The sequence below is a fragment of the Anomalospiza imberbis genome, chromosome 35, assembly GCF_031753505.1.
Source record: "Anomalospiza imberbis isolate Cuckoo-Finch-1a 21T00152 chromosome 35, ASM3175350v1, whole genome shotgun sequence".
NCBI classification, from domain to species: domain Eukaryota; kingdom Metazoa; phylum Chordata; class Aves; order Passeriformes; family Viduidae; genus Anomalospiza; species Anomalospiza imberbis.
The window spans coordinates 1,005,297-1,020,928 of record NC_089715.1 but is presented as its reverse complement, the minus strand read 5'-3'; the positions used below and the strand labels follow the sequence as shown (position 1 = coordinate 1,020,928).

General features: G+C 53.9%; 1 long non-coding RNA gene and 2 pseudogenes across 1 annotated transcript in view; 2 read left to right on the top strand and 1 right to left on the bottom strand.

The window, feature by feature from the left end:
- The window catches only part of LOC137464036 (zinc finger protein 208-like), a 1,110,012-nt pseudogene that overhangs the window by 284,448 nt on the left and 809,932 nt on the right, over positions 1 to 15,632 (top strand).
- The window catches only part of LOC137464035 (zinc finger protein 850-like), a 1,110,255-nt pseudogene that overhangs the window by 293,110 nt on the left and 801,513 nt on the right, over positions 1 to 15,632 (bottom strand).
- The window catches only part of LOC137464047 (uncharacterized), a 137,977-nt gene continuing 135,985 nt past the window's right edge, over positions 13,641 to 15,632 (top strand). The window contains exon 1 of the long non-coding RNA XR_010994054.1: positions 13,641 to 13,753. This is a non-coding gene — a long non-coding RNA (uncharacterized lncRNA). The remainder of the gene's footprint in view (positions 13,754 to 15,632) is intronic.

Sequence of the window (15,632 nt, the reverse complement as noted above, 5' to 3'; positions counted from 1 at the left end):
GCCACAGGCCGGTTCCTGTTTTGAGCAGGATCTGGCTATCCCAATGTCCCAGCTCTGTCTATCCCAATATCCCGGCTCTGGCTGTCCCAATGTCCCACCTCTGTCTATCCCAATGTTCCAGCTCTCGCTATCCCAATATCCCAGCTCTGGCTATCCCAATGTCCCAGCTCTGTCTATCCCAATATCCCAGTTCTGGCTATCCCAATATCCCAACTCTGCCTATCCCAATATCCCAGCTCTGGCTATCCCAGTATCCCAGCTCTGGCTGTCCCAATATCCCAGCTCTGGCTATCCAATATCTCAGCTCTGGCTGTCCCAATATCCCAGTTCTGGCTTTCCCAATATCCCGGCTCTGGCTATCTCAATATCCCGGCTCTGGCTATCCCAATATCCCAACTCTGGCTATCCCAATGTCTTGGCTGGCAGAGCTGGGAAGGAGGTTCAGAGGCTCAGACTCAAGGAAAAGGGGTGCAGGGACTGGGAGAGCTGGGATGGGGTGTCCAGGGAATCCTGTGCCCAGGAAAGTGGGTGCCAGGGCTCCTGAGTGTGAGCAAAGGAGGGGCTGGGGGCTGGGAAAGGCAGGAATGGGGGCCCACGGGTCCCTGATCAGGGAAAAGGGTGGGGCTGGGGGCTGGGAGAGGCGGAGGGCCGGGAACAGGTTGTGTTGGTGCCGGGTAAGGGGGTGCAGGGGGGTCTGAGTGCCGGGCAAAGGGGTAAAAGGGTGTGTCAGTTCTCAGGAATGGGGGTGCAGGGGGGGTCTCAGGGTCACAGAAATGGGGGGCAGGGACGTGGAGAGGTAGAAGGGAGTTCCAGGGGGTCCTTGAGCCCATGAAAGGGGAGCCCAGGGTTTCCCAAAAAGGGGGTACCAGGTACTCCTTAACCCCAATGCAACATTAAGAAGCAGCATTCTTTATTCAGCTGGATGCATAGGGGATAGCTCCTCCCAAAGCCAATTTATCATCTGGTAACATGAGGTCACAGAGTGGGCTATGACATCACAGAGGGGGTTATGTGAGGTCATTGAGAAGCTATGGCATCATAGATTGCCTCTGTGCCATCACAGAGCCAGCTGTGACATCACAGGACAGAGGTCTGAAATCACAGAGCAGACTATGACATCTCAGAGCAGTCTGTGGCATCACAGAGGGGCTGTGTGACATCCCAGGAGGGCTGTGTGAGGTCACAGGGTTGGTCACTCCGCCCCAGCTCCCCCTCACAGTTTCTCCCAACAAGTCCAATGCTGTTACTGCCCAGCGGGGTCCCTGTCCCCCGGTATCCCCCCGGTCCACCTGAAGCCACAGCCTCCACCAAAGGATGTTCCACAGGATCCACCCCAGAGCCTGACATGGGGAAAAGGGGCCAGGGCTGTGCGACCAGGACATCAAGGACGTGGATTATCCAGGTCCCTGTGGCCTGGGTTGGGTTCCCCAGGGCAGGAAAGATGTCGTGCAGCTGGAGCAGGGTTAGGGAAGGGCCTCCAAGGTGGGGCTGGAGCCCTTGGGCTGTGAGCAGAGGCTGAGGGAGCTGGGCTTGTCCAGCCCCAAGCAGGGAAGGCTGAGGGGCTCCTCATCCCAGCCTGGCAGTGCCAGCGAGGAAGGGATGGAGAACACAGAGCCAGGCTCTTCACCGGGGGCCTGGTGGGAGACAGAAGCCAAAAGCAGCCTGACCTCCCTTCTCCATCCACCACTGACAGCTTTGCAAATCAGGAATTGTTTGAGCTGTTTTGCCTCCACTCCAGGACGAGCATCCTGATACAAGAACTTAATTGTGTTTATATCTATCACAGAACCACGTTTGTCTAAAATTAATTTTAATATGGAAATCACTTGTGGATGGTGGACTCATCAGACACTGCTGGGACGTTGCACATAGCTCAGGGAGGAGTGTGATTGTTATTAAATTGTGTCCTGTTCAACCATGGTCTGTTGGCCATGAAGAGAAACTTTCTGTGCCTCTGAGTCTCACCAGTTTCCAACCCCCAAAGGACACAAACCTGATGAGTTGTGGTTCCCACTCCAGTGGTGGCGCTTGGACCTCCCTCCATCCCCAGAGCAGAGCTCCCTTGTCCCAGAAAGTCCCTGGCAATGCAGGGATGAAGGAAACAGGACAGGCTGTGGGGATCAGGGGCAGGGCAGATCCAGAGAGAAGAATGACTTTTGCATTTGATGGAGCTGTGCCTTCCCTTGGCTTTGCTGGCTGACAAGAAATGAACATCCCCCTGTGTCTGGAGCAGCTCCTTCTCCAAGGAAAGCAGGTGGGAGTTGGAGCCAAGGAGCTGAAACCTGCAGGTGCAGCCTGGGCTGGAGGGAGCTCAGATTTGCACAAGGCTGCTCTGAGTGCCAGGGCTTGGATGGTGGAAATGGTGGGGTGGGGGTAGGGATAGAGTCAGATTGATTGTCAGGTCTTGATTTTCATATGTATTCCAACTGCATGAGGAGGTACTTGGATTCAGTGTCAATTGGAGACAGAACTTATCAATGAACTAACAGAAAAAAAAAAAAAAACAACAGGACCTAAAAAACTTTTTCTCACTGTCTTTTTAAATCTAGAGTATTCACTTGGAATAGACTTCTGAAATTGGGCTAATTAACCACAAATGATTTGAACATTTACATTATTCCCAGAGGTTTGGCTTGTTAAGGTGTTTTGAATGTTAATGAGCCCTGGGACACTGAATTGCTGAACTGAAGAGCTGAAGGCTGAAGAAGCCTCTGGAGCAGTAAAATTCAGCAGCAGCCTCCAAGTTGCTGAGGATGTCAGCAGCCCCCACTGAGGCCATCCCTGCCCAGAGACCGTGGGGGAATGGGCAGACAAGGAGAGCGTCCCTGGGGCTGGGGCAGCAGAACTCAGAGGCACCAGCGGCTCCAGCTGGGAAATGGAGTGTGGAATGAGGCTGTGAAAGCCCTGCCTGGGCTGTGCCAAGCAGGACACACAAGCCCTGACCCCCATCCCCCAAACAACTCTCTCAAGGAGACATTTAAGATGAATTACAATTGTTTGTGTCCTCTGAGTTGGATGCAGTGGAGAAATACCAACAAGAGATTCTCAGGAGCTCCAAACAACAAAACAGCCTTTACTGGGAACTTTAGAAAACCAGAGAAACTTTGGCAAAAGGTTTAATGTAACATTTAATTCACACAAAACACTTCTCAAAGCATTAACTTGGCCCATTCGACTTCACAAACTCTAAGCCTGTTCAATTTTAAGTTAACCAGTATTTGCAAGAGGACAGAAATAGAAGTGGACAAAGAAAGAGAGAAAAATAAGATTTAGAGAAGAACACACACAGAGCTACCAACTCAGAGATTCCAGTGGCGTTCAGATAGAAATTCCAAGAGGAGGTAGGGTCAAGATGTGTGCTTGCCTTGTGGTCAGCCTTAAATACCCCTTGGTGTTCCTGGGTCCTTCCCCCAGGTGGGACTTGGGGTCATTTGGTCACTCAGGAGCTGGGCTGGGGGCTCCAGAGGTGGCTGTGGAGCATTGCCTGTGCTGTGCCAGGGACTGGCAGACACTGCTGGGCTGGGATAGAGGCTCTGGGGGGATTGGGGTTCCAGGGCAGGGCAGGGCTGGGGTTCCAGGGCAGGGCAAGGCTGGACCTGCCCCTTCCTCCCCACACATGAAATGTTTCCACCCAACAATCTCCTCCAGTCTGTCACAACAGGCAATGTTGGAGGTGGAATCCCAATTCTGGCCATGGGCACCTGGCCAAGAAGGACAGTTCTTTTCCATAGCAATGAAAGCCCCAGGTCTCAGCTCATTTCTGGTTTGATTGCCTGGATTTTGTTTGGTTTTGTTGTTGCTTTGTTTCCTTGGTGTGCCTGCAGTGTCCAGTCAGGAGCAGAGTGACTCTTGCCAAGGAACTTTGTGGTGCTGTCACTTAATATTAAATCTGGTTTTTGCTGATCCCTTGCTGGGGATTTTTTCAGCGCTCTCAAGCCCTCGTTGGTAACAGGGTGAAGGAGCCCAGGCCCAGGCTCTGGCCCTGGGGGACACGGGGACGCTGCCGGTGGGTTCCTGTCCCCCTGTCCCACCCCAGATGTCCACAGCCCCCGTCCCCGTGTCAGGCTCCGGGGTCGATCTCGTGGAACATCCTCTGGGGGAGGCTCTATGATGGCACAGCCACCTTTGTGATGTTATGCAGCCTTGCTGTGATGTTGCAGCCTGCTCTGTGATTTCTCAGTCAGCTCTGTGATGTCTCAACCCACTCTGTATTGTCTCAGCCTTTTCTGTGACATCACACAGCTGCTCTGTGATGTCACAGAGCCCTTTTCTATGATGGCAGAGTCTTCTCTGTGGCCTCACAGCCCATTCTGTGATGTCACAGTGCCAGCCTGTAATGTCACAGCTGACTTTGTGACATCACAACCTCCTCTGTGATGTCACAGCCTGCTCTGTGATGTCACAGCCTGCTCTTTGATGTCACATAATGAGCCAGTGATGTCACAGCCTACTATATGATGTCACAAACTGGTCTGTGATGTCACACAATCACAGAATTGCTGGGTTGGAAGAGACCTTTAAGGTCATCAAGTCCAACCCATGCCCGACCACCACCTCAGCTAAACCATGGCACTGAGTGCCACATCCAGTCTTTTTTTAAACACATCCCAGGATGGTGACTCCACCACCTCCCTGGACAGACAATTCCAGTACTTTATCACCCTTTCCATAAAAAAACTTTTTTTCCTAATATCCAACCTAAATTTCCCTTGGTGCAGCTTAAGACACTGTCCTCTGGTTCTGTCAGTTGCTGTGAGGAGAGAGACCGACCCCCACCTGACTGCAACCACCTTTCAGGGAGTGTGGAGAGTGATAAGGTCACCTCTGAGTCTTCTCCAAGCGAAACAACTCCAGGTCCTTCAGTCATTCCTCACAGAACTTGTGCTCCAGACCCCTCACCAGCCTTGTTGCCCTTCTCTGGACATGCTCCAGCCTCTCCATCACCTTCCCAAATTGGGGAGCCCAGAACTGGACACAGCACTTGAGGAACGGTGCCAGTACAGGGGAAGAATGCCAAGTACACCAGTGCCAAGTACAGGGGAAGAATGACCTCCCTGCTCCTGCTGGCCACACCATTCCTGATCCAGGCCAGGAGCCATTGGCCTTCTTGGCCACCTGGGCACACTGCTGGCTCATGTCCAGCCTGCTGTCGACCAGTGCCCCCAGGTCCCTTTTTGCCTGGGCACTGTCCAGCCATGCCGTCCCCAGCCTAGAGCAGTGCAGGGGGTTATTGTGGCCAAAATGCAGGACTTTGCACATGGATTTATTAAATTTAAACTTATTGAACTGTGACATATATCCAGCGGTTCCAGGTGTCCCTGCAGAGCCCTCCTACCTTCCAACAGATGGACTCACGCTCCCAGCTTAGTGTCATCTGCAGATTTACTAATGAAAGCCTCAATCCCCTCATCCATGTGGTCAATAAAAATATTGAACAGAGCTGGCCCAGCACAGAGCCCTGAGGGACAGCACTGGTGACTGTCCCCAGCTGGATGCAGCACCGCTCACCACCACTCTCTGGGCCGGCCATCCAGCCAGTTCCGAACCCAGCACAGAGTGCTCCTGTCCCAGCCGTGGGCTGCAGCTTTTCCAGGAGTGTGCTGTGGGAGACAGTGTCAAAGGCCTTGCTGGAGTCCAAATAGACAACATCCACAGCCTTTCCTGCATCCACCAGGAGGGTCACCTGGTCATAGAAGGAGACCAGGTTGGTCAAACACGACCTAGCCCTCCTAAACCCCTGCTGGCTGGGTCTGACACCCTGGCCATCCTGGAAGTGCTGTGTGATGACACTCAGTGTGAACTGTTCCATGACCTTACCGGGTACTGAGGCCAGGCTGACTGGCCTGGAATTACCAGGATCCTCCTTCCCACCCTTGCTGTGAAAGGGTGTCACATTGGGCAGCTGCCACTCATCTGGAACCTCACCAGTGAGCAAGGGCTGCTGGTAAATGATGGAGAGTGGCTTCACAAGCTCATCTGCCAGCACCGTCATCACCCTGGGGTGGATCCTATCAGGTCCCATGGATTTATGAACATCGCAGCAGTTCTCTGACTGCCTGCTCTTGGATAACAGTGTCCCACTCTGCTCCCTGACACCATCAACCAGCCCAGGAGGACAGTTGTCCTGAAGGCAAATCGTCTTACACTAAAAACTGCAGCAAAAAATTGCAATAAGCACCTCTGCCTTCTCCTGATCTGCAGTTATTAAATTCCCCTCCACATCTAATAAAAAACAAAGGTTGGTCTTACCCTTCCTTTTACCATTGATATATTTGTAAAAACATTTTTATTATCCTTTACAAAAGCTGCCATTTTAAGTTCAAACTGAGCTTTAGCCTCTCTAATTTCTTCCCTTCATGCCCCAGCAAGCCCCTTAAATACTTCCTGAGAGACCTGACCCTCCTTCCAAAGATGATACATCCTCTTTTTATTCCTAAGTTCCTTCCAAACCTCCTTTCCCATCCAGACTGGACGTTTGCCTAGTTGACTCGTCTTTCGGCACACAGGGACAGTCTGTTCCTGTGCCCTCAGGATCTCTGTTTTGAAGCATGCCCACCTTTCCTGAACTCCCTTGTTTTTAAGGGCTGCTTCCCAAGGAACTCTCTGAATAAGTCTCCTAAGTAGGCCAAAGTCTGCCCTCCAAAGTCCAGTGTAAAAGTCTTATTAGTGTTCCTCCTGACTTCACCAAATATTGAGAACTCTATAATTTCATGATCACTGTGCCCCAAGTGACCTCCACCCACCACATCTTCCACCAGCCCATCTCTGTTTACAAACAACAGATCCAACATAGTCCCTCCCCTGGTGGGCTCACCCATCAGCTGCAACAAAAAATTGTCCTCCACAAACTCTAAAAATTTCCTGGACTGCCTTTTTTCAGCCCACCTCAGCTGGGCTGCTGATTTCACCCCTAACTCAGGCTTACCACCCACGAGCCTGCTTCCAGACAACCCAGCTACATCTCCCTCCCCCTCCCGACCTAGTTTAAAGCCTTCTCAACAAGTTCTGCCAGTTCATTAGTGAAAATTCTTCTGCCCTTAGCAGAAAGATGGAGCCCATCTGGCCCAAGCAGGCCAGGTGCTGTAAAAGTTTCCCCATGATTAAAGAATCTGAAATATTCTGCTGGCAACACCAACCCTCGAGCCACTCGTTGATAATGTGAGCTCTCCTATTGCTTTCACCATTTTTCTCAGACTCCAAAGGGACTGAGGAAAAGACTGTCTGTGCCCCTGTCCTATTAACCACCTGACCCAATGCCCTAAAGTCCCTTTTAATTGCCCTGACACTCCTCTTTTCAATCTCATCTTGTCCAGCCTGGTTTATCAGCAGTGGGCAATAATCAGAGGGCTGAATCAGCCCAGGCAGTGTGTCAGTGATATCCCGTACCCGTGCCCCAGGGAGGCAGCAGACCTCTCTGTGGGGTGGGTCTGGTCGACATAGGGGGCCCTCTGTTCCCCTCAGGAGGGACTCACCCACTATGACTACTCTTCTTCTCTTTTTGGTGTTACAAGTAGTGATCTGTCTTACAGATGAGTCATAACTGGGAGGCAGATAAATTTCTTCTAAGTCTTCTTGACTCTCTAGATCCAGGAGCTCATACCTGTTCTGAAGTGGCACCTGAATAAGGGATGGGGCTGGGAGGAGTTTTTATTAATACTTCCCCAAGCAGGAACCCATTTCCAGTCCCCTTCATCTCCCAAGCATTCTTCTATTGCCTGACAGTGGGAGGCATGGGAGTCCTCTGACCCTTGGTGGGCCTCCCATAAGGATGGAAGGGCTGAACTCCACCAATCTCTTTCCCTTTCCCTTTCCCTGATACTCCTTAGTCTTTCAACTTCCTCTCTACGCTCGGCCACCAGTGTGAGGAGATCATTCACCTGTTCACACCGCAGGCAGATTTCCTCTGCAATGCCCCTGAAACCACTGCTAAGCTCAAACAGTCCACACAAGAATGAGTCTGTACAGACACATCCTTCCTGGAGGGTTCCATTTGGTTACACAGATTTGCACTAACTAGCGTTTTTGGTTGTGTGAAGACCATTACTAACAGAAACCCTGAAACCAAACAACAAAAACACCGAAAGCAACACACAGCAAACCTTTCCAACAGGGGCCACCTGGAAACCTGCAACCCTGCCTGCGCAAACTGCGTGCAAACTGCTACACAAACTGCCATGCCACGCCCTCAAAGCCGTGCCATGCCCCTGCTTGCCCGCTCCGGGTCACCGCACTCCCCAGAGGCCTCTTTTAAAGCCCCAGCTTCACACCGCCGCCAAGAAAAACCCCGCCATGCACCTGCACGGACGAACGAGCACAACACAACCCACCTGCTAAGCGGCATTATGGGGGTGCATCCCCATCCTGCCCCAGGGAGGGTGGTTTAGGAGCTTAGAAATGCTCCTTGGGCATCAGCATGGCAGGTAAATGAAGGCAAACCCATTCTCTCTTCACATGGCAAAGAGGAAAACAGTTCCCTGGCTACCTGCAACATGGAGCAGAGAAAGATAACCCCAGATGAATGACCTTGTTTCCCCACCTCCACAAGAACCACCGGGACTCCAGCGCAGAGAAGCGCAGGGTGACCAAGGACGGATGGGACACTGCTGGAGCCAAGAGTCGTGTGCTGTCCTCTGTTTGATCTCTTCCCCACCCCACTCCTGATCTTCCCCACACCCATGCAACCCCACTCTTTCCTTCCCCACCCCATCCTCCATTTCCCTCTCTTTCCTTCTCACTCTCCTGTCTCCTATCCCTTTCTATCTGTCTACTGCACATTTATTGTTAAATAAATTCCCTGTTATTGACTTTTGCAGACGATCTCCTGGACTGCTGATCGTTCTCAAAGGAGAACCCAAAATACACATAGACACAGCTTGGCCCACGCGCTGAAGACCCTCACTTCTTTATTTATGCCAATTGATTAACAAAAATCATAATAAATGTAACTTTAGTTCAATTCTGCGCCATGCACCACATGTCTTCCACAGATGCGGTTGCAATCTGCTGTAATAGCAATTAAAAGGGAAGGCGGGTAACGGCACCTTGACCACTGATAAACTAAAGGTAATTTGGGATTATGACAGTCTCTTTGAAAGGGTTTCCAATCTTGGTGACATCTTGTTAGTGACACTTATTATCCCATTGAGGGTAAAGCCACAGCTTTTCTTTTAACATTACTCCATGCCTTATACCCAGTTATAGTGCTGATTAAATCCCAATGGAACTGTCCTCTGTCTGTTAGAACATACAAGTGTGAGCCCCAAATGGGAGCACATGGCCATCTGTGGATGTTGATGCCTGACTGGACAGGAACAGCAAGGATTTATTTGTGAAAATAATACTATTGTCAACTAAGACATTTGCCTTGACCTTTAAGAAAACATCAATATTGTGTTGAAACCCCAGCAACTGTACTTGCATATGTTGGAAATGGATGTATCTGTATGAGAACTCTGTGATTCTGTGTTTACAGAAAACACCAGCTGAGAGACATCTGATCGCTCTAATAGCTGTATCTGTAGTTTTAGCAAAATGATGGGCTGCAGCTTTAACAATTCAGCTCCCTCACAACTCACCAATTGCTACAGTCCAACTGCACACCGTGTCAAGTTTCATTGCCTGTCACTGCTGGAGTGAATCTGGCATTGGCAAGAAACTGTTGCAATGGTCTGAGTCCATGCTGAAATGGACAACAGCACACCAGACAAGGAACCCACATTACCACCCATCATCAGGCAGAGAAGATACAACATGTCCTGGAAAGAGGGAAGAAAGATTGAGAACATTGCTGGTGGGAAACTATTTTGGGATGGCCACACAGAGCAACTGGAATTTTGAATTTAATGTTGTAGTTTTGTTCGTTTTGGCTATATTCTGCTTACTGTTTATATTCATCCTGTATATCCTGTCAGAAGATAAACCAAATTATATCCATCCAACATGTAAACCACATACAATGAACTCAGTACATGAAATGTAATATAATTGCATTATTTCTGAACCATAAATTAGAAAACTTTTCAATTAACTGTACCCTTACCTCTAATCTGCAATACGCCACATATTTATGACAAAGATGCAAGAGATAACTGAATTACCGTTCAAGGAGTTGGTAATTTGTATTAAATGTAGCCACAGGGTAAAGGGACTCAAAGCTGGGCACAGGATATGAGGTGTGGCCTCCCCAGTGCCCAGCAGAGAGGGACAATCAGAGCCCGGTCCTGCTGCCCACACTGTGGCTGGCACAGACAACCAGGATGCCCCTGGCATATTCCTGACCAGAATCCCTCCCTCCCCACCCCGCCCCCAATCCCTGCAATAAAGAATGGACACTTTCCTTGGCCCTACTTTGTTATTAATCTTTTTTAAAAAAACACACTTTTTATAGTCTTTCACAGTAGCCACCAGATTAAGTCAAAATGGAGCTTTTGCCTTCCTGATGATCTTTCGCCAGGAGGTCGGGGCTGAGGGCTGGGACCCAGGGTGGGCTGGGTGGGAAAAGCTCTTTGGCACTTTGGCACAGGGATACCTTGGGGATGTTTAGGGGAGGAACAAAGGTGGGACAAGATGTCTCTGGGAGGAAGGGCGGCCATACCCACCAGGCCTTTGTGACCCACGGTGACATCGTGCCCAGAGGCCATTGTGACGCAGGTGCATGTCCTGACCCTTGGGGCTGCCAGTCCCTGCAGTGGCCACTGCCAGGAGAGCAGCTCTCTGAGGAGGCAGCAGCTTCTCTGGAGGCAGCAGCTCCCCTGGGTGATTGTGGCCAGTGTTCACCAGAGCACTACCACAATGCTGAAGGAGGAGAAGGAGAATGCCCACGGCCAGTCCCGTGAGGGGCAGCCACTCAGATCCATGCAGCAACAGGTGAGGGACAGGGATGGAGGCACAGTTTCCAGAGGGACAGCCCTGGGGCAGAGACAGCCAGGCCGGGCACCAGGCCATGCTCTGTGGAGGGGACAGTGCTGGGATGGGCCAGGCACAGCAATGCCCCAGAGGCAGCGAGCCCAGCTGGGAACCCGGCCCAGCCTGGCTGCTGTGGCCAGCACCTGCCCTGGGGCCAGGCCTGGGCGTGCTGGCACATGGGGGACACTGTGCCCACACAGCCACCTCCATCCCGTGCCTCCTCCTGCTTCCCACAGGTGACCCACAGGCAGCCACAGGCGGCACCTCAGGTCACCTGGACGAACAACACGCCTCACAGCAGTGTCACAGGGCCACAGAGACTGTCCGTGTCAGACTTGCTGTCTCTCCGTGGCCCTCAGCTTCCACTGGTACCTCCCTGCCAGCTCAGCCCTGAAATGCAAAGAGCAGCCTCTGGTACCTCCCTGCCAGCTCAGCCCTGAAATGCAAAGAGCAGCCTCTGCGAGGGTCAAGCTGCCCCATCTGCCAGCACCAGCAGCAGGAGCAGCCCCTGGGTTTTCTCCCGGAGGCACAGCACGTGCTGTGGGCCGCGTGGCCAGAGGCCAGCCAGAGATGGTACCACCTTCACCAAGGGGCACTCTGGCTGCTGCTGGGGCCTGGGAAACGCCTTCCCTGGCAAGGAGAACAGAAGGGCTCTGGTGTGGCTCAGCAGCAAGGCAGGGCCATCACCTGCCACCGGTGCAACCCACACATGGCCTGCAGATCCGCACTGGGACCCAGCCGGCTTGGAAGCACCTGGGGTGCTCTGAGATAGAGGTGCTTGTCAAGGTGCAGGAAGGGCATGGGGGCAACACCTGCAGTGAGCTGTTGAGAGGCCTGGGCCCATACCTGTATGAGAACAGGTCCGTCAAGTCCACCTTGAGAACCCCCAAGTGGTTAAGTGCCCGCCAAGAGGCAGAGGGAATTCGTCAGCCAGCTGAGGAAACTGCGCGGCTCAAGCGGCTGTGCCCAGAGGATGAGGAGGCTTTGATGCAGCATCTGCGGAAAAAGAGGGAGGAGCTGGAGGACATGGAAGACAAAGTCCATGAAGAGATGTTTAGAGCCATCTTCTCCTCCTTGGATGTTGCAGAAAGCCCCATGAGGTCCAAATGCATCCTCAAGGATGCAATCAAGCCTCACCCTGGAGCCAGCTGCAGGCCCCTGGGTCCCACTCAGCACTTGCAGTGTGATCGATGATGCCACAGGAGAGACACAAACCTCCTCAGAACTTGTGTCTCTTGACCAGTTGCTGGCTGAGCTGTGCCCTGTCTGGGACAACTCGCTGTCATGCGATGCTCTCCTCAAGGACTCCACAGGAGAGACAGAAAACAACTCAGGGATTGCACATCCTGACCTGTTGGCAGGCCTGTGCCCTGTCTCTGGTGACTCACCATCCTGCGCCTTTCTAGATGAGCTCCTGGAAATGTGGGAGGAAGAAGAGCTCCGAGACAGAGCAGTGGCAGGAGGGAGTGACAGCGAGCCAGAGAGCCCGTTGTCTCTCCCGCTGCAAGAGGAGGAAGCAGAACCACCAGCTTCTCCCATAGACAGCAATCCCTGCATCGAGCTGCACAGCGAGCCCCTCCCCATGGCCTCACTCGAAGACCCAAATATGTCTGTGGGTTGTGCCTTGCCTGCTGACCCTGCGGACGAGGCCGAAAAAGCCGGCATGGAGGCTGGCCGTGCCCAGCCTGCCCCTCCACAGGAAAAGCCCTGTGGGGATGAGCTGCCAGCAGGAGCTTGCCCAGTGCCTGCCCAGCCCCTGGCACGCAGGGTTCCTGCCTGCCCCGCTGGCAGTGCAGCCGTCCCGCAGCCCCCGGCCCCACGGCGATGGCGCTCCATGGCCAAGACAGCCTGGCGGGCTCTGCACCGGCTTTTCTCCTTCAGTTGCCTCAGGGGGCAGCTGGAGGAGTGAGCCCGGGGCCAGCACCAGGATGATGCCCAGAGACACCAGCTCACCCTGAGGATGCCCAGCTCCCAGGGGCAGCAGCAGCTCCCAGAGCTAACGGCAGCAGGGAGAGAAAAACCCGGGGTACACACTGATGGATGGGTGGGTGGCGCCCAAGGCAGGGTGACAAGGAGCAACGTGACACTGCTGGTGACAAGAGTCTGGACCTGTACTTCGTTCAGAGGGCTGAATCAGCCCAGGCAGTGTGTCAGTGATATCCCGTACCCGGGCCCCAGGGAGGCAGCAGACCTCTCTGTGGAGTGGGTCTGGTCGACATATGGGGCCCTCTGTTCCCCTCAGGAGGGAGTCACCCACCACGATTACCCTTCTTTCCTTTTTGATGTTAGTGGTGCTGATCTGTCTCACAGATGAATCATAATTGGGAGGCTCACTGGGCTGATAATTTTCTTCTAAACCATCTGGCTGACTCTCCAGATCCAGGGGATCATACCGAATCTGAAGGGGCACCTGGCTTGGGAGAGGGGGTTGGGAGGGATTTTTATTATTATCTCCTCGAGTAGGTACCCACTCCCACTCCCCTTCATCGGCCAGGTGTCCTTCTATAGCCTGAGAGTGGGAGGTGTGGGAGACAGCGGGAACCAAGGAGAGCATTGCTGCCCTGCCAGACCTCATGGAACCAAGGATCCATTGTGACACTGCAGGGCCCTGGGGCACCACGGTGCCATTGTGACACTGCAGGGCCCAAGGATCCAAGGAACTTTGTGACACCAGAGGGACATTGTGACACTGGGAGGCCCCATGGAATCATGGACACCATTGGGACACTCTGGAGCCTCATGGAACCGTGGTGACACCAAGTTGTCTGGGGGTGTTGATCTGCTGGAAGGCAGGAGGGCTCTGCACAGGGCCCTGGACAGGCTGGATCCAGGAACCAAATCCAATAAGGTGAGGTTTAACAAGTCCAAGTGCTGGATCCTGCACTCTGGCCACAACAACCCCTGCAGAGCTACAGGCTGGGGACAGAGTGGCTGGACAGCAGCCAGGCAGAAAGGGACCTGCAGGGACTGATGGACAGCAGGCTGGACATGAGCCAGCAGTGTGCCCAGGTGGCCAAGAAGGCCAATGGCTCCAGGCCTGGATCAGGAATGGTGTGGCCAGCAGGAACAGGGCAGTGATTCTTCCCCTGTGCTTAGCAGTGGTTGGGCAGCACCTCGAGTGCTGTGTCCAGTTCTGGGCCCCCCAATTTAGGAAGGACATGGAGGGGCTGGAGCATGTCCAGAGAAGGGCAACAAGGCTGCTGAGGGGTCTGGAGCACAAGTCCTGTGAGGAGCGGCTGAGGGAGCACGGGGTGTTGATCCTGGAGAAGAGGAGGCTCAGGGGACACAAGGCAGTGTCAGGGAACAGGTTGGACTTGATGATCTCCAAGGTCTTTTCCAGCCTTGCTGATTCTGGGATTCTCTGAAACCACCCTGGGAGCAATTGCAGGAGGAGCCCTGGGCCTTCTCTTTAGAAGCTCCACCAGCCCAGGTTCCTCAGCTCCTCCTCACAGCCCCAAAGCCCATCCTGTCAGTCCTGCAGAGCCTCTGCAGCCCCTCCTCACTGCCCAGAACCGGGAGCCCCACAGCCAGACACAGCAGCCCAGATGTGCCCCCCTGGCCTGGGCTGCCTCTGGCAAGGGAGCAGCACGAGGCACTGCAGGAGCCTGCAGACAATTCCTGCAGCATTTGTGGGATGATCCTGCTCCCCAAGGGCCGTTCCCATGGTGCCAAGTCAGGAACTGGAATAGGGAGCGGGGCCAGAGAGGAAATGGCAAACAGGGATGGGCTGTTTGCAGGGGAGAGAACGGGGATGGGCAATAGGAAGAAATAGTAGCAAGAAGATTAAAAAAAAACAAAGGTGAAGCCAAGGAAATGCTCAGGGCAGTTTGGGGGTGGCTGCCAGGCAGCCCTGGCTCTGAGCAACAGCGTCTGCAGTGGGACAGGAAACTCCCAGCTGATGGGAACAAACTTTCTGGCTGACTGCAGAGGCCAGGACAAAGCTGAGTGGTTTCCCTGGCGTCCCCCAGCCCTTCCTGGCCCCAGGGGCTGCTGGCATTTGCGCTCCCTCAGGTTCATGTCCCCACAGCAGCAGCATGGGGGGCTCCCGCCTGCTGTGTGCAATGCAAACAGGGGCTCCTGAGCCAGCGCTGCCGTGGCTGTGCCTGCAAGGATGCGGCACCTGTGTGAGCTGGGGGAGAGGCCAGGGCTGCAGAGGGGGGATGTTGTTGGCAGCTCCATCAGGACGCTCTGGGACGCTGCCCTGGGCTGTCCAGCGCACTGGGGATGGATCAGCCCCTGCTCTGCTGCTCCTTCCCGTCTCCCCCAGGGCCCTTGCAGACCAGCCATGCTGTTTGCCCCCAGCCTGCCCACGGCCAGCCTGGGGCTGCTCACGGGGGTTTTCTGTGCTGAGCATTGGCCTGGCCGTGTTCTTGAGAGAGCCTGGGCAAGGAGCCTGGAGCCCCCAGGCCCTGGCCTGAGGCGTCAGCGCTGCCCCAGCAGTGCCCATGGGCTGTCCCTGCTGCAGCCCCGGCACTGCCACCCCCAGGACTGTGCCCGGCCCCGAGAGCACTCAGGACCTGCAGCAACACCAGGGCCACCAGGGCAGCGGGGCAGGGCCACGGGAGCAGCACTGGCAACACCAAGTGCTGCTGCTGCTGGGCACAGCTGCTGTGCCAGCACTGATCTGCCCCCAGCTCTGCACACAGACATTGCTGCTGCAGCTCCAGAGAAGGCGACAAAAGGGCATCTCTGCAGAAAACTTTGCTGGTGACCCTTCCGTTCCTTTA